Consider the following 19,731-nt stretch of genomic DNA (forward strand, 5'->3'; position numbering starts at 1 on the left):
TTGGCATCCACCATTGTTTATTCCATATTTAATAGAAATCAGACTTTGCTATTGATTTTTATTCAACATAATATTGTAAATAATAAAACAAATGAAAATGCCATGGACAAAAATAATGGGACCCTTAACTTAATATTTTGTTGCACAACCTTTAGAGGCAATCACAGCAATCAAACGTTTTCTGTAGCTCTCAATGAGACTTCTTCACCTGTTAACAGGTAGTTTGGCCCACTCTTCCTGAGCAAACTGCTCCAGCTGTTTCAGGTTTGATGGGTGCCTTCTCCAGACTACAAGTTTCAGCTCTTTCCATTGATTTCCAATAGGATTCAGATCAGGACTCATAGAAGGCCACTTCAGAATAGCCCAATGTTTTGTTCTTATCCATTCTTGGGTCCTTTTAGCTGTGTGTTTTGGGTCATTATCCTGTTGGAGGACCCATGACATGCAACTGAGACAGAGCTTTCTGACACTGGGCAGTATGTTTAGCTACAGAATGCCTTGATATAATTGAGATTTCATTGTGTCCTGCACAGATTCAAGGCACACTGTGCCAGGCGCAGCAAAGCAACCCCAAAACATAACCGAGCCTCCTCCATGTTTCACTGTAGGTATGGTGTTCTTTTCTTTGAAAGCTTCATTTCTTCATCTGTGAACATAGAGCTGATGTGACTTGCCAAAAAGCTCCAGTTTTGACTCGTCTGTCCAAAGGACATTCTCCTAGAAGGATTGTGGCTTGTCAATATGCATTTTAGCAAATTCCAGTCTGGCTTTTTTAAATGTTTTTACTTCAAAAGTGGAGTCCTCCTGGATCTTCTTCCTTGTAGCCCACTTTCGCTCAAAAAGCAACGGATGGTGCGATCAGAAACTGATATCAAATCAAATTGTATTAGTCACATGCGCCAAATACAACAGGTGTAGACCTTACAGTGAAATGCTTACTTATAAGCCCCTTAACCAACAATGCAGTTAAAAAAATACAGATAAGAATAAGAGATAATAAGGCCTTCCTCTGACACGCCTGGTATAGAGGCCCTGGATGTCAGAAAGCTTGGCCCCAGTGATGTACTGGGCTGTACGCACTACCCTCTGTAGTACCTTGCGGTCGGAGGCAGAGCAGTTGTCATACCAGGCAGTGATGCAACCAGTCAGGATGCCCTTCACCTCAGAGTTCATCTTCTATCTCTTTGGCAGTTATCCTTTGTTCTTTATCTACCATTCCTTCTGTTCAATCTGGGGTCGATTTTCCTCTTGCGGCCATGTCCAGGGAGGTGGCTACAGTTCCATGGACCTTAAACTTCTTAATAATATTTGCAACTGTTGTCACATGAACATCAAGCTGTTTGGAGACGGTCTTTTAGCCTTTACCTTTACCATGCTTGTCTATTATTTTCCTTCTGATCTCCTCAGACAAATGTCTCCTTCGCTTTCTCTGGTCCATGTTCAGTGTGTTGCACACAATGATACCAAATAGGCTGAATGACTGATTACAAGATTGGAGACGTGTGATACTAATTAAATTAGTTTGAAATATCACTATAATCAAATCATTTATTATCTTTTCTACGGAGTACTAACACATGTGTTCAGGCCATTTTAGAATCTCTTTGTAGAATAAGCAATAATTCATCTCTTTTCACAGCTTCTTTGCTTTATTCTGACATATCAAAGGCATGCAAGTATACATGATAAAATAGCTTTTCATTTCATCACTTTTCAGGAGGAATGAAGCATTATTTCAATGAGCTGTAAGTGTACCAACAAATTTGAGCACGTCTGTATAATGTCGGTGGCAGGAAATAGGCTACTGTGGTCTGGGAGGGTCAGAGACGAAAATGCACTAGCCTAATTCTTCAAGTGATAGTTCTCTCCAAGGTCAGTGTCAAAAGTTTTCAGACCTCAAAAGTGGTCTGAAAACAACCATTAATTACTATGCTGAGTGTAAAGTTTGACCAGTCTTTAGTAGACAAAGAGCTACTAATGTCTCATTGGAGATGGCTTTCAGACAATGTACTCACCTTACCAGGGGGGCTTTGCTCCCTTCCCGGCTGCCATGGATACCAGAATGCAGAGCAGGGCAGAGGAGAGGGCCACTGCCCCGAACACCAGGCCCCAGGAGAGGCTGCAGAAGTAGCAGGCGCTCTCGGCCGACGTGCACAGCAGCATGTGCACGGAGAAGAGGAGCAGGCACAGCAGGTAGAAGGGCAGCGAAAGCAGAGCCGAGGACACAGGGAGATCTACCTCTGACGCACCGCTCAGTGCCTCGGGCATGGCCAGCAGCAGGAGGAGAAGGAGCTGGAGAGAGAAAGAGGAACGCACACACTCAGTCCAGTCATGGATGTAAGCAAAAACAGACTCACAGAGTTGTGCAAATATGCACATACATAATGCAAAAACACCGGACAGACCAAGCTCACCTTTACAGCTACAAGTCTTTGCAACTGTTGCATGAGCTCAATGAGTCATACAGTAAAGGAAACAGCAGATAGAGAGAGAGATGGCTGGATAGATGGGCAAACTATGAGGTAACACTGGAGTCAATGTGTGAACAGAGTACAGACATTTGTCAATCTGTGGTAGATGTGGCTTGGATTGAGTCAAAGCAGAAGCATCATTTGTGTGATTCCCTATCTTTGCATTTGGATTTTGGCTTGACTGATGTCTTTCAACTGGAACCTTTCAATGTGCCATGTTGGAAGCAAACATGGACGCTCTTTCTTTTCAAAGTAAACAAGTACATGAAACACGAAACAAGAGTTACAGGTCCTTTGCTACATAGTTCCCTTTCTCTTCCCTTCTCTAGGGACTAAATCTATCAGGGACCGTGCAGTGGAGAGAAGACTAGTTGCCTTGTCCTTCAGTATCGACTGGGACAAACTGCTGACAAGTCCAACTTTTTATTTTGGAAACATTCTCTTTTCTCTCTCTCTCTGCTTCTTTCTTCCTGATAGAAGGCAGTCACCTCTCGAGGGACACTTCTTAGTTTCTATTCAGAGTTTGGGATATTTTTGTCAACTTTCCCAACTGCTCCCAATAATACTCGCTGGGGAGTCTATGCAGAGCATTCTATGTCATGCTGCAATTAGCAGTTTTATTTCTGAAAATAAATAAATAACTTGTAAGGAAACGGTCTTAAAGCGCGAGCATGACAACAAACCCAGTGAACTCAATGGAAACTGAACTGAAATTTGAGTACAAACTGGAATAAATGCAAAGCATTTTTATAGGTTAAACCTTTGTCGTTCATATCTTATTTATTGTGCGTACAGTATTTACTGTTGCTAAGCAAATTCTAAAAGTGGATGCAATCTTCTAAACCCAGGACGTTACAACATACAGTATATTCTATAAAAACAATTCATAAAAAACATCTCACAGCTCCACCAATGATCCAAAACGGTCCAACGTTAAGTCAAACCCTTACACAAATAACTTAAGTGAGCAAATGCCAACACGTTCTGTGATTTTCATATGATTATTGTTTTCCACTTTTACCGGCAAATTACCTGTTTGCATATAAAAGCCTCTTCTCCAAGATGAAACATATTCAAATGAACGTTAGTTGTGGCTGCAACAGTCAGCATGAGAGCACAGCAGATTTTTCTCTGTTAATTTGTTTTGAAGGGAACGCATGGGAATTGCCCCATCCAATATTGTTCACATGGATGATTTGTCATACAAGCCCAGGAAAGTTGTATTGTTACTGAGAGCCCCTTCGCCCCCAGAAAAAGTTTACTTGGAGAAATGCTTGCTCAACAAAGAGCGGTATAAAGATGTTTTGACCTTTAAAGCATTGCTACATCATTTAACTTGCTACTGATGCACCAAATATGGAACCAACAGGACCCTGAACAGCTTCTACTCCCAAGACATCAGACTGCTAAATAGTTAGTTAAATAGTGAACCAATTAGCTACTCGGACTATCTGCATTTACCCTTTTTGCACTAATTTATTTTGACTTATCACATACGCTGCTGCTACTGATTATTATCTATCCTGTTGCCTAGTCACTTTATTTATAGTTATGTACCTCGTACCCCTGCACATCAAATAGGTACTGGTATCCCATGTAACATTATATAGCAAAGTTATCGTTACTCACAGTGTATTTATTATGACTTTTATTATTACTTTTCAACTTTTTCTCTATTTTCTTTCTCTATGCATTGTTGGGAAGGGCCCGTAGGTAAGTATTTCACTTTTAGTCTACCCCTGTTGTTTACGAAACACGTGACAAAAACAGTTCATTTGATTAGATTTGAACCTGATAATTAAACAATATGGCACGCATGCGCACACACACCTCACTTCATTGGATACCTTTTGTTCAAGTGTTTGGTAGCAGCAATGTTGAGAAGTAGCTACGATAAAGATCAAGGCATCATCTAAAGTTATCACAGCCAGAGGAAACAGAATTATCTGTTATCCAATCAGAACTCTGGGGAAGTTCTGTTCCGACTGTATAGTTCTTCTCACGCTAGCTCGAGGTCATTTTAATAATTGAAAGGCTATATCAAGCCTCTCTGTAAAGGTAAACCATGGGATTAAGTAAAGTCAAGCCTTATATCAACATTAAAACTGTTCATTAAAATGTATTGTGTTCTATGAATATCCCTAGATATTGGTTCTCTTCAGCAGCAGAAATGGCATCTTAAAATGCAAATATTTGGATGTGGGTTGTGTATGATATGTACCACATAACACCAGTTTACAATGCAAAGTGCTCATTTAGGCTAATACCATTCAATATAAAAAAACATCAGCAATATCCCACCGTGGCCACACACATACCATGCACTGGCATGCATATGTACTGTACATAACACTTTTGGTATAATGTATACAAGTGTTCATCATCATCATGATCAGCATGTACAGGCAGCCCCTGACATGTCCATGACGACACTGTATTCAGTATTCTATTGTGTTTCTCAGTTATGCTGAAATATCTGTGTTGCTCTCGACAACCCCCATTCTGTCACATTCTGGGAAAAAGAGGTGCTGTTGTGATAACATTCTGTACGTCTGATGATATCTGATTGGAAGTCTGCTATTGGTCAACAACTCCGATTTTGAATTCTAACAGGTCATGTGGTTATACATTGGTCTTAGATGAATTGTCTCTCTCTTGTTCATGTCCTGATTTGGTGAGGTAACTACACTGTCTCTCTCTAGCTCCTCCCCATGGACCTCTTGTGGCATGGTCTTTAGGACCTTGACTTCTCTCTCTAGCTCCTCCCCATGGACCTCTTGTGGCATGGTCTTTCGGACCTTGACTTAGCTCTCTCTCTCTCTCTCTCTTCGATAATGCCAGTAATAACTAGAAACTTATGGTTTAGCCGTGAATTGATTCAGTTTGCAATTTAAATCTACTAGCATTGATCATTCAATTCTCAGACATTTCTTGATAGCCTATTCCTATAGCCTATCCTATAGCCTATTCCTCAACAGTCCTGCTTGCACATTGCTAAATTGTCTTTATGGAGTCAGATAATATTTTAATAGACTTTGCATAGTCTTATTATGGGTTGCATGCAAAGTACAATATATATATATACACACACACACACAAGATATTACCGACTACATCATCACCACTATCATCATCATCATGTAACGTCCTGTCCCTCACTCCCAGCTCTGGGGTGAAGTTCCCCTAGGTACAGACATAGGATCAGGTTTCCCTTCCCCCCCAATCCTAACCTTAACCATTCATGGGGAGAATCCCAAACTGACACAAGCGTCTGGGGGGGCAACACCCACTACCCACCTGGAAGACGAGGACCATGCCCACCACCATGGAATACATGTCGTATTTGCCCATCTGCTTGCTGAGGGCCGCGCTCATGACCCTGAGGGCCTCCAGGTACTGCTTGAGCACCTTCTTCCCAATGTTGTTCAGCATCTCTGATGTGTTGCCCTCCACCACAAACTTCAACCAGTTACCATGGGATTTCTCCGCCACGCGGAACTGCTCGTAGCCCTCCTCTGTGGGCGAGAGAGAGGAGGGAGGGAGGGAGACAATTATGAGAGGAGGGTCGAGGAAAGGAAGGTGTTATGCCAAAGTGTGAGTGATATAAGATGTCAATCAATTTCACATGAACAACAAACTAACTATTATTAGTAGTGGTAGTAGTGGCAAAGGTAGACACACAATAACTAACAGTAGCACCTTGCAAGACTGTGTTGTATCTGTTGTACAGCGGCAATAACACAATAATACACTAATAGTTACCCCTGTGTTAGTAAGAAACCACGGTTAATGATTTACACAAATGTAATTAATGAAACATGCTCAAATCATTTGCGCTGGAGACTTGGAGAAAAGCATAATCGATAACCAATCAACAGTACGTTCACTCCATATAATTTGTACGCAGATTTATAGCTCCATTAGTCCGCTCGTAATTCACTTAAATTCACGTTGCCAACTCATAGCCAGGATATTTAAAAAAAAAAATCCATTCAATATTGTTCACTTTTCTGTATTCATTTCATTCAAGCATTTTAATAGCCTTCCAAAATAGCATTTTGGCTATGGCTGGCATGGTAATTGTATAATCATGTAGCCAACGATTATGGATGAAGACCGCCATGAAAATAAAAGAACCGTCATGACCGTTCCAGAATTCCATGACCGTCACAGCTCTAATTTTGGGAACAACAACATTCAAAAGTAGAGTATAATAAAACAACCCTTCGCTTTGTCCAACTGTTCTAGAACGCATACAACTTGACTGATACCCATCGTTTTGACGGCGCCTCTATCTGAATAATATGAGGATAACTATGATAAATGGAGATTGTGATTATGTCAGACACAGGAATGGAGGTGGAAATATAAGAGCCTTCAGCCATAGGCATGAATCAAACAATACAAACGGTCCTTGGTCAGAGGATGGCCTTTTTAGGTATCCACAAGATGCCTGAAGTTATTAGCAAATCAAAGATATTAAAAAGACAGTGTAAATGAGAGTGAGAGACATGGGCTGTATACTCGAACGTGAACTGTCATTACACTTTCATCAGTTCATCTCTGATGGACACGAAAAAGTAACAAAGTAATCCGGTTGATGAATGCGACCCATTGTTGGTTGACAGACATAGAGCCTATAAATATTACATATTTTGAGGAGACTAGCTCTAAAAAGTAGATCATATACAGTATATGTCTCTATTAATTATTTACTAGCTGTACTGCCAAAACGCTACAATTGTATCCCCATTTTACAACAACTGCCACTTCAACAGAGACTAACACTGCAGCTAATGTAACCAATTATACTGCTAAACACCAATTACAAAAACAATAAGAACTATTTCATTTACTCATTCAGTTACTGTATACTACACACAGGATCCACCCTATGTCCCGCTTTGATTTCTCAGGTGACAAATTCCTCAAACATAAGCGAAGATGACACGCCATCCATTCATAATGAAACTGTAATTGAATTAATTGATCAAGGGTTAGGAGAGATGAATGCCCTGGCCTGGCATGGACAAGGTTTTTTATTACCTCCCCATCGTCTCCTAATACGATTATTACTGGTCTGCTTTGTGTTTTCATTTTTGCCATAGAAAAAAGTATTGAGATACTGTTCTCGTCACAGTCATAATTGATAACGCTCACTATTAATCATTTAATTATTCTGTTATCCCAATTTTGTGAAATGCAAAGTTTATTACAGCATATTTTAATGAAACAATGGTTTAGCTTTAGCTGAATCCACACAAAAAATTATCTAATCATTTGAAAAACAGATATCAAAAGAAGTGGGAGTTGTCAATGAGGCTGAGGGCGGTACTTCACTTGTAGTACAAATAATTCCAACAAGTCGAGGACTTCTTCAATAATCCACTGTCATATTGCTGAGTCATGAAACCATCAGTGTTATTTTTGCCTTCCCACCGAGGTGGCTGGCCAAGTTTTCGGAGAAGGGGATGCTACGGCAATTAGGACAGAAATGAGCCACGTCAGCAAGAACACAAACCTCCTGTTCCCCTCATTCGTAACCTCTGTACCTCCTCCACTCCAGAGAAACAAATAAATAAGCTCAATCAATCAAATACCAACCGCCAGTGAGACAGACGGTTGGAGAAGAAAGAAATTAGATGGGAAAAGCGCTGTATTGCAATAAGAAGTACAGGCTATATAAACTGGCCTGTAACTATTTTAAAGTAACATTATTTCCCTTCAGGAAGAAAGCATGTTTGAACTAGGCCCAACATGTGGGAGTGTACTTCTTGAATCGCACTGTAAGCACTGGTTTTGTTGAGCATGTGAAGAATTCAAACTTTCATCTCCGCAGAGTAAGAATAAAGTGGTTTGTGGTTGTTTCATCTCCTAATCAAAAGGTTTAGATTCCAGCTCCTCTGTTCCAGTCGGGTGCACAGAATACAGAGATTCTCTGTATTAGGTTCGGCAAGAATCCAAATGAATATTTAAAAATATGAACATTTAAAAGTAAGTAAAGAGTGCTTTCTTCAATGGTATTCTTCATTGCGCGACTAAAATATCCTCAGAAAAACGTCAAATTTAATGACAGATTTCTTGAGTTATCTTAGATTAATTCTGACTATTTTGAGGACAAGATGGACAAACAGTACTATTTTCTATTAAAGGAGTTATAGTCTTGTCTCATCGCTGCAACTCCCATACAGACTGGGGAGAGGTGAAGGTCGAAAGCCATGCGTCCTCCGACACACGACCTAACCAAGCCGCACTGCTTCTTGACACAATGCCTGCTTCACCTGGAAGCCAGCCACACCAATGTGTCAGAGGAAACACCGTACACCTGGCGACCGAGTCACTGTGCATGCGTCCGGCCCGCCACAGAAGTCGCTAGAGTGCGATGGGACAAGGACATCCCTGCCGGCCAAACCCTCCCCTAACCTGGACGACACTGGGCCAATTGTGCGCCGCCCCATGGGTCTTCCGGTCACGGCCGGCTGCGACAGAGCCTGGACTCGAACCAGGATCTCTAGTGGCACAGCTAGCAACTGCGATGCAGTGCCACTAGATCACTGCGCCACTCGGGAGGCCCCGGACTTGTGGGTTTACTTAATTCTCCGTACTGGCCAATGATTATAAAGGCGATTCTGATCCAACCATAAATTCACACATCGTGCCCCTGGCCTGAGAGGATGGAAGTTCAACATGTAGCTAGATGTAGTAGGTTAATGTTAACTAGCTGGCATGGCGTATCGTTGCCCAGGAAAGGAAGTTAGGCTAGCGAGCAAGTATTTTAGCCAGGTAGCCTAAGACAACAAAACCTAAAAGTGTGTACTGTATGACAGAGTCATAGACCGTTTAGGCAAAATGAAAGAGGAGGATGGCATTGGCGTTTCTCTACAAGTAGGGTGATTCAACATGTTTTTTTCTACTTGCAAGCACACACACACACACACACACACACACACACACACACACACACACACAAATCAGTACCATGGACAGCCACATCATACATGATTTAGCTTACGTTGAAATACTAAATATTTATTTGGTATCTTTTAGTTGTCACTGTATTAGACTAAGCAGAGGTGATTAGATGGTGTTGAAATGTTGAAGTTGAAATGGTGCTGGAATAGTGGAGGCAGCTCCTGTTTTCTTTGTAACTTGCGGTAACTCTCCGTAGTTCTAAATCAATAGTTGTTAAGTACAGTTGTGGCCAAAAGTTTTGAGAATGACACAAATACTAATTTTCACAAAGTCTGCTGCCTCAGTTTGTATGATGGAAATTTGCATATACTCCAGAATGTTATGAAGAGTCATCAGATGAATTGCAATTAATTGCAAAGTGCCTCTTTGCCATGCAAATGAACTGAATCCCCCAAAAACATTTCCACTGCATTTCAGCCCTGCCACAAAAGGACCAGCTGACATCATGTCAGTGATTCTCTCGTTAACACAGGTGTGAGTGTTGACAAGGACAAGGCTGGAGATCACTCTGTCATGCTGATTGAGTTTGAATAACAGACTGGAAGCATCAAAAGGAGGGTGATGCTTGCAATCATTGTTCTTCCTCTGTCATCCATGGTCACCTGCAAGGAAACACGTGCCGTCATCATTTGCACAAAAAGGGCTTCACAGGCAAGGATATTGCTGCCAGTAAGATTGCACCTAAATCAACCATTTATCGGATCATCAAGAACTTCAAGGAGAGCGGTTCAATTGTTGTGAAGAAGGCTTCAGGGCACCCAAGAAAGTCCAGCAAGCGCCAGGACCGTCTCCTAAAGTTGATTCAGCTGCAGGATCGGGGCACCACCAGTACAGAGCTTGCTCAGGAATGGCAGCAGGCAGGTGTGAGTGCATCTGCACGCACAGTAAGGCGAAGACTTTTGGAGGATGGCCTGGTGTCAAGAAGGGCAGCAAAGAAGCCACTTCCTTTAGAAAAAACATCAGGGACAGACTTATATTCTGCAAAAGGTACAGGGATTGGACTGCTGAGGACTGGGGTAAAGTCATTTTCTCTGATGAATCCCCTTTCCGATTGTTTAGGGCATCCGGAAAAAAGCTTGTCCGGAGAAGACAAGGTGAGCGCTACCATCAGTCCTGTGTCATGCCAATAGTAAAGCATCCTAAGACCATTCATGTGTGGGGTTGCTTCTCATCCAAGGGAGTGGGCTCACTCATAATTTTGCCTAAGAACACAGCCATGAATAAAGAATGGTACCAACACATCCACCGAGAGCAACTTCTCCCAACCATCCAGGAACAGTTTGGTGACGAACAATGCCTTTTCCAGCATGATGGAGCACCTTGCCATGAGGCAAAAGTGATAACTAAGTGGCTCAGGGAACAAAACATCGATATTTTGGGTCCATGGCCAGGAAACTCCCCGGACCTTAATCCCATTGAGAACTTGTGGTCAATCCTCAAGAGGCGGGTGGACAAACAAAAACACACAAATTCTGACAAACTCCAAGCATTGATTATGGGCTGCCATCAGTCAGGATGTGGCCCAGAAGTTAATTGACAGCATCCCAGGGCGGATTGCAGAGGTCTTGAAAAAGAAGGGTCAACACTGCAAATATTGACTCTTTGCATCAACTTCATGTAATTGTACAAAATAAAAGCCTTTGACATGTATGAAATGCTTGTAATTATACTTCAGTATTCTATAGTAACATCTGACAAAAATATCTAAAGACACTGAAGCAGCAAACTTTGTGGAAATTAATATTTGTGTCATTCTCAAAACTTTTGGCCACGACTGTAGTACCAAAATGTCGGAAACATCACCTTACTTGACCATGCTGTAGGTAATGTAACTGTTTTCTACATGCAATATGTTTTGTGGACTTCACCGGACAGATGTTGTTCTCCGGTCTTGTAATGAAACAAACATGTGTTTGAATTCATTCTGCCACTGTGTCTTCTTATTGTCTCGGCTTTAGGCCTATATATAACGGCGTCAAGGCATATGAACTAATTATAGAGCAAACAATGCAATTATCACAACACATAGGTTGTAATATGGCTCTTTTTTCCTGGATTGGCTTCCCCCGGTGATTTTACCCACACACCGCTCTTGGTTAGCTAGCTACTGTAGTGACATTATTTTATCACAATGAACAAGTTTTAATGAAGCAGCAAACAACCTTCTCTGCCCGGAGTCAGTACAGTATGGAGTCTGCTGGTGTGCTGTGTGTTTAGCTGACCCAACATTACGCCGTAACGATTGGCGCTTTGGAAACATGTCTACAACTTCATCAGCAAGCTGTCAAACTGTCGTAAATTAGCGACAACCTACATGCTGTTTATCAGCTCGGTGACCAACATCCTTAGCTAGCGCTAAATACAATTCCATCCCTGTGTTTGTCAGTGAAGCTAGCTAGCAGCAGGCAGGCTACAACAAGCTAAAACCAGCAGATGAAATCACTGGTGACCAACACAATTGCACATAGTTTATGCAGGAGTAGAGAGATGTTGTTGTTTTGACAACTTTCTCACTGTCTATCAGACTATGCATTTGTGTCTGCCCCGGGGTCCTCACTGCCCGTGTTTCACTGCAAGTGAGTCATGCTACAAGATAGATGCTCACGGATGGATTTTGCATTTTGGAATATTTATAAGTGGCAGTTGGGAGTGTTCATCGTCTCAATGCTAATTTGGGCCAAAACACTTGCAGACTCGAGTGATCACTATCGAACACAACAGCAAAAACAAATGACCACTCAGTAACGTGCTTAGGGGCCAAGTGTTCGGTTTGAGATCAACACTCGTGACACACATCAGTCAGAGGTCACAATCCTGACAAAATCACAATGTCCGCCCCTCCGTGAACGCCCAATCGCACTAAAATATGAACATCTAAAAATGTGTACCAGCATCTTTTTCATTCCAGCACTGTATGTAATTGTTCATGTATGCTCACCTTGAGATGCACATGTGTAAGGTCGAAAGGGGAAAGGGCCGAGCAGCCTCGATAAAGGCACTACTGTGTCAGTCCAATTTGTTCGGCCACACTGTAATTTCTCATACTACAGCGAGTGGTTGAATTTAGGATCGGATCACTTGCTATGTCCTTGGCTGGATGTGACATTTTATTTTTTTAAATGTAGCCTTTATTTAACTTGCATTAAGTCTGCCTTAATCAAGGTGACTGACTGGGACAGCAATAACCACAACCTTGCAGAGTTCTCTTTAAGAACAGCCACTCTCTCCAATTGCCCAACTCTCTCTATCAGAGATTTCTCACAGATTAACAAGTCCATATGGTCCTCTGTTCCTTTTACTGAGGAAAAATGAAAAGCCTCTCAAAGGAGGTCCAGTAATTTAAATATGTGATAAAGACAAGAAGAAAAAAAAAAAAAGATGAGGTACGCACGCCACTGACGGAATTTAGCATTTTCATCATGTCTTGTCTGTGCTTGTCAAGACATTTGCTGTAGGTGTGAGATGGTTGCTTGTGCAGATGTCGTATATATAGTAAGGACAATCTCACAAGGATGCTTTGCGGTTAATATCTAACATTTGTAATGGCCAGATTTCACACTCAAGATTTAGGTTCACTGCTTGTAAAGTTGTCCCAGAATCACTATGGAAACTAGCGAGTGAAAAAATGTAGCTGAATAATCTGTAGTGTAGACAAGGACCTTCCTGGCAGCCATTTTAGATCAAACTCAGAATAGTAATTTAAGGCCTGTGTGAGTTCTCCTTTCTCTTGAGCTACTGTACTGCAATATACATATGTTTTAAATTACAGTTGCAATAAGCAGCCACTGTGATTGATTAGCATGTATTTTTCTACAGTAATGTGCATTCATCATTTAGAGGCCCATGGGGTGACTTAAGACCGGAGTCCCAAAATAAAAGAAGGAAAGAGATGGAGGGGAAAGGGTGTCGGTGAATTGATAGACAGTGACTTGGTTCAAATTATGAACATATATTTATTTAAGCTTTATTTAGGCAGGGGAAGTCCCATTGAGACCATAGTTTCTTTTTTTGAGGGAGCCCTGCATGACAAGACCAAGCAATTACACAATCAAGGCAGGAGCATTAGGAAACCCGTAAAGAAAAATACAAAACACAAAATCCTAAAAAACAACCTCATTCCTCAGTGAAGTCCTCTACCAACAATCTGAACTTTAGGGTATTCTGAAGGTAGTTTCTTCGCACCTCACTTATGGGACAAAAAGCTGTGATTAAAAGATGATTGGGAAATCTGTGAGGAGGAGAAGATACACTCTTGCTAAAATAATAAGCTGAAGCTGGTATGCTTGATTTATGGTACATCAGTGCCCCAAATTCTCCAGTTCATCTAGGATGATTATTCAAGGTAAATGTGTGTGGAAAACGTTCACAATGCAGTCAGAATACCACTGCAGAGGGAATACAAGCGGATTGACATCCCATCTACTTAGGGCAGTGTTTCAGTTCGCTGCAGCTAGCGACTGGAACGAGCTGCAACAAATACTCAAACTGGACAGTTTTATCCCAATCTCTTCATTCAAAGACTCAATCGTGGTCACTCTCACTGACAGTTGTGGCTGCTTTGCGGGATGTATTGTTGTCTCTACCTTCTTGCCCTTTGAGCTGTTGTCTGTGCCAAATAATGTTTGTACCATGTTTTGTGCTGCTACCATGTCGTGTTGCTACCATGTTGTTGTCATGTTGTGTTGCTACCATGCTGTGTTGTCATGTGTTGCTGCCTTGCTATGTTGTTGTCTTAGGTCTCTATGTAGTGTTGTGTTGTCTCATTGGTCGTGATGTGTGTTTTGTCCTATATTTATATATTTTTTATTTTTAATCCCAGGCTCCCGTCCCCACAGGAGGCCTTTAGCCTTTTGGTAGGCTGTCATCGTAAATACGAATTTGTTCTTAACTGACTTGCCTTTTAAATAAAATAAATGACATTAAATTAACACACATGCAATAAATGGAGAAATACTGCTCTATGCTATAGTCTGCCAGGTAACACACACAGAGTGTGATTACCCTCTCATGAGGGTGGTGGTGTTGTAGTCAAATTCCATAATGAATACCTTTCGTCACGTTAAAATATGTACTTAATGTAAACACAATCTTACACTGTAACTATGTAGGACTGTGTGTGTGTGTGCACGTGTGTATGTCTGTGTGTATCTATGCGTCGATTTACACTCCCCTCCATATGCATTTGGACAGTGAAGCTAAACATTTTGATTTGGTCCAATACTCCAGCATTCTGGATTTGAGATACAATGTTTCACATGAAGCAACAGCACAGAATGTCACATTTTATTTGAAGGTATTTTCAAACATCTGTTTTACAGTTTTTAATGAAAGCACTTTATATATCTAGTACCCACATTTGAAGATGTCATAAGTATTCACTGATAGTGTATATATAGCAGTCAAAAGTGTAGTATTTGGTCCCATATTCCTTGCACACAATGACTACATCCAGCTTTTGCCTTTACAAACTTGTTGGATGATAAAGAAGATCACTCCAGTCATTATTCACCATTCACTTTCTATTGGACAAAACACAACCAAAATAAGCTGCAAATGCATTCAACGAGTCACAAGATTGATGTAGTCATTGCTTGCTCGGAATATGGGACCAAATACAACCCTTCTGACTACTTTAATACACTATAAGTGAACTTTGAACAAATACTTATGTCATCTTCAAATTGGGGGACTAGTTATATAATAGATATATAAGTGCTTTCATTTCTAAACCGTAAAACAGATATGTATGAAAACACACTCAAATAAAATATGACAATCTGTACTGTCGCCTCATATGAAACATTTGATCTCAAATCCAAAATGCAGGAGTATAGAGCCAAACGTAACATTTTTAGCTTCGCTGTCCAAATACATATGGAGGGGAGTGTAGGTGACGTAGCACTCAGTGAAAGAACATGTGTGTCGCTAGAGGGCTTGTTTTGACACAAGCTGCGTTTACACAGACAGTCCAATTCTGATATTTGTCTTTTGACCAATCCCATCAGATCTTTTTCAAAGCAGATCTGATTGGTCAAAAGACCAATTAGTAACAAAAAAAATATCAGAACGTGGCTGCCTTTGTAAATGCAGCCACATTCACCAACACAAATCTGCGTTGTGAGACGTGGCTTTGATCAGGTTCAAGTACTCTGATGAGAGACACATGCAAACACAAACATGCCCGCACACACTCTACAGAACTAGATCACAGATCATTCTGAGGTGGGAACCATACCGCCAATGAATATGGAATATGTTCCTATACTGTAGAGTTGGAACAACCGCAGAGAATCATCAAGGGATTCTGACATGTCAAACAGCGCCTAAATGAACATATTTAGCATGGGGAACCTGAGGAAATCAAACCCACAACCCTGGAGTTGCATGTGAACCACTTTTACCTCTGTACCACTTATTTCTGTACATTTATATTGCACATTTGAGACCACCCATTTTTTAAATTATGAACCACATAAAAGTGCAGGAGCAATTTTGAAAACTGGGAAGAGAGAGTGTCTAAATGACCTATTACAGAACATCCACTGTAATAGACCAAGCACAGGATCCGTGTGCACAAAGCGTCTCAAGAGTAGACAATTGGTCCTAAGCGCTGAGAATAGAGACATTTTACTCCTACTCTTATGGGTAGAAATAAAAGCTAAGCATGAAGCATCTTTGGTGATAAGAGTCCCACCTAGTCAACAGATATTTAGGATAGCTCATGAGCAGTTAGGAGTTACAAGCAGGTCTTGATAATATAAATATGGTGTTGTTAAAATAATGCTTTGATATTTCTACATGATCAACCCATAAATAATGTAGACCTACATGCAACAGTATCTCTTGCGCTTTTTTAAATGATTTCAGAAATCAATGGTCATAACCATTACGCTAATAAATAAACATGTTTTTCTTTCAATTATTTAATTGTCTACATCATGTTATTTCAAGTTATCCATTTGGAGCGCAATATCACGTTGTTAAAAAATATGCCTAAATTGGACATGCCTATAAATTGGGCAATTGAAGGAAACCTAGAGCTTATGTTAACTTGGATTGTGTTCAATGAAAATGATAGGCCTTTCAAATGTTGTATGGAACATTATATACAACATTATCGGCAAGTGACTTGATGCCTACTAAGCCAAAGCGATTTAGAGTTGTAAAACGGGAGTGACGAGTGTGTTGATATAATGGTAACATTGTCAAAATTCTGCTTTTAACAACCATCAGAATTGTAAAATAAAAAAATTAAAAAGTATGCATGCCAACATATCAGGCAATAATTAAGAACAGGCAAAGTGATCATGTCAGGCGAAAATGACAGTATAACAAACATTTTACCATTGCAATATTTGATGTCCAGTCACATTCACTGTGGCTGTCTAAAGCGTGATACAGAGTTCACAGCTGGCGATGCCTCATCACGATTGGTTATTCCCCATCATTTCAACAATGTCAATGAGAAACATCATTATCTTTCCTTCGCAGTACCTCAAAGTGTCGTGATTACCAGCTGAGATAAACTTCTATGACATAATTTTACTCCTGGCTCAGAGTTTGTCTGAGCAGTGTCTTAACATTATCCTAAAACCTACTCTAAGCTGGGAGGTTTGTTGTCTTAAAAGGGATTCCTAGGACCTTTTCTGAGATGCTTGTGAATACGGGCCCAGACTTCTTCTGTTGTGTCTCACAGCCTCGCTTTGACCTGTATACAACACTCTAAACACAGCAGCCAAGATTGAAATGGAACTACGGGGGCGGTGTGTGTGTGTGTGTGTGAGGAAGAACCCCTTAAGGTGGATAATCTTATCCTTTATATTTGTTTCTTTCTTTGACAGTGATTCAGTAAGATAATAGAAGTAGGAGAGTGTAGAACCCTGCAGAGGGGGGCTGTGTGTGTGTGCAGACAGAGAAAGCGAGAGAGGGGAAAGGAGGGCAGGATTGTCCTCTGGAGAGAGGCAACCAAAGGCAATCTTTGTGACTCAACCCTGTTGAATCCTTTGCGGGTGTCAATACATTTATTTACAGACTTAAAGGATTCCAGGGCCAGATGCTGTGTGTGTGTGTGTGTGTATTTGTGTGTGCCCACGCCACAAATGGTATGTATGTGCCTAAGCGCCTGTATACTTGCTTGTGTTTGTATTAGTAACACACTTGAACTTAGCTACTTGTCCTTGGCTTTTTCTGATTAGCTTTGTACACACGGACAACTCTCTGGATTTGGGAGTCTGGGAGCTGATTTAACCTTTCTCTGCTCTGATCTGGCACTACCACTGCACTGCACCATTCCCTCTTACCTTTCTCATAGGCTGGCATGCTGTCCTTCAGCAGGCAGCTCAGCTGGTGGCCGTTCAGGTGCAGGAAGCGTAGCTGGTCTCTGAGCGAGGCTTCCTCCACCACGGGCAGGATGAAGCGGCCCACGCTGTTCTGGGAGATGGGCAGGCCCAGACCAAGGGCCAGGGTTGGGGTCAGGTCCACCTGCTCTACTGTTGGTGGCTTCTCCATCCCCACTGGTTATATGGAGTAAAGAGAGGAGATAGATTGAGGGGAGCATCTCAGGACACAGAAACACATGCCTGCAAGGAGGCACACATTCAAGTATAAATGACCTTCTGGGGACACACAATTCACTCCCATTCAAAATCATTTCAGAAGTTACAGGGCAGAACATTTGAATCCCTAATCAACCCCTACCATGCCATATTTTTATAATAATTATTGATTTAGTTTGTGTAGTACAACTTAAAATACAACAACAATATATATTTGTATTTTATCAATGCTGTGTCCAGTTTTTCGGTTTGATAAAAGCTCAATCTTAATACTGACAGTTGAGTTGACAGGTCAATCCAGAAGATGAATTCTGCTGTTCTGCTCACGTCTCAGAGGCCCTACAGTACAAGCTACTCTATGAGCCTGTGCATCATTTCTCAGCCAGTCTCTCAGGACAATCTGATCCGCCTGAAATAAAATCACGTAGATGAGTAGTGATCTCGGAAATAGATGTGGCGTATGAGGAAACAATTATCACATTCACATGGGCGGCCACCGACACGTTCGTCACGGAGAGGCGAGATGTTAACGAGCTCCTCTTCACACGGTGTCAAGACGTCACCGCTTTTCACGGTGTGAGAGCTCAGCTGAGAGATGGTGGTGTCTGTGTGTACGTGAAATACGTCATCGTTTCTCACAGTCAGAGCTCAGTTGTGTGAGAGAGAGTATGTGTATGTTTATATATTTACAGTTGAAGTCGGAAGTTTACATACACCTTAGCCAAATCCCTGACATTTAATCCAAGTAAAAATGTCCTGTTTTAGGTCAGTTAGGATCACCAATTTATTTTAAGAATGTGAAATGTCAGAATAATAGTAGAGAGAATGATATATTTCAGCTTTTATTTCTTTCATCACATTCCCAGTGGGTCAGAAGTTCACATGCACTCAATTAGTATTTGGAAGCATTGCCTTTAAATTGTTTAACTTGGGTCAAACGTTTCAGGTAGACTTCCACAAGCTTCCAACAATAAGTTGGGTGAATTTGGCCATTCCTCCTGACAGAGCTGGTGTAACTGAGTCAGGTTTGTAGGCGTCCTTGCTCGCACACGCTTTTTCAGTTCTGCCCACAAATTTTCTATAGGATTGAGGTCAGGGCTTTGTGATGGCCACTCCAATACCTTGACTTTGTTGTCCTTAAGCCATTTTGCCACAAATTTGGAAGTATGCTTGGGGTCATTGTCCATTTGGAAGACCCATTTGCGACCAAGCTTTAACTTCCTGAATGATGTCTTGAGATGTTGCTTCAATATATCCACGTAATTTTCGTTCCACATGATGCCATCTATTTTGTTAAGTGCACCAGTCCCTCCTGCAGTAAAGCACCCCCAAAACATGATGCTGCCACCCCTGTGCTTCACGGTTGGGATGGTGTTCTTCGGCTTGCAAGCCTCCCCCTTTTCCCTCCAAACATAACAATGGTTATTATGGCCAAACAGTTATATTTTTTTGTTTCATCGGACCTGAGGACATTTCTCCAAAAAGTACAATCTTTGTCCCCATCTGCAGTTGCAAACCGTAGTCTGGCTTTTTTATGGCGGTTTTGGATCAGTGGCATCTTCCTTGCTGAGGTGCCTTTCAGGTTATGTCGATATAGGACTCGTTTTACAGTGGATATAGATACTGTTGTACCTGTTTCCTCCAGCATCTTCACAAGGGCCATTGCTGTTGTTCTGGGATTGATTTGCACTTTCCGCACCAAAGTACGTTCATCTCTAGGAGACAGAACGCGT

General features: G+C 41.3%; 1 pseudogene; it reads right to left on the reverse strand.

Moving 5' to 3' along the window:
- Nucleotides 1-19,731, reverse strand: part of LOC106611537 (GPI ethanolamine phosphate transferase 2-like) — a 146,262-nt pseudogene that overhangs the window by 66,235 nt on the left and 60,296 nt on the right.

Source organism: Salmo salar, chromosome ssa09, assembly GCF_905237065.1.
Source record: "Salmo salar chromosome ssa09, Ssal_v3.1, whole genome shotgun sequence".
NCBI classification, from domain to species: domain Eukaryota; kingdom Metazoa; phylum Chordata; class Actinopteri; order Salmoniformes; family Salmonidae; genus Salmo; species Salmo salar.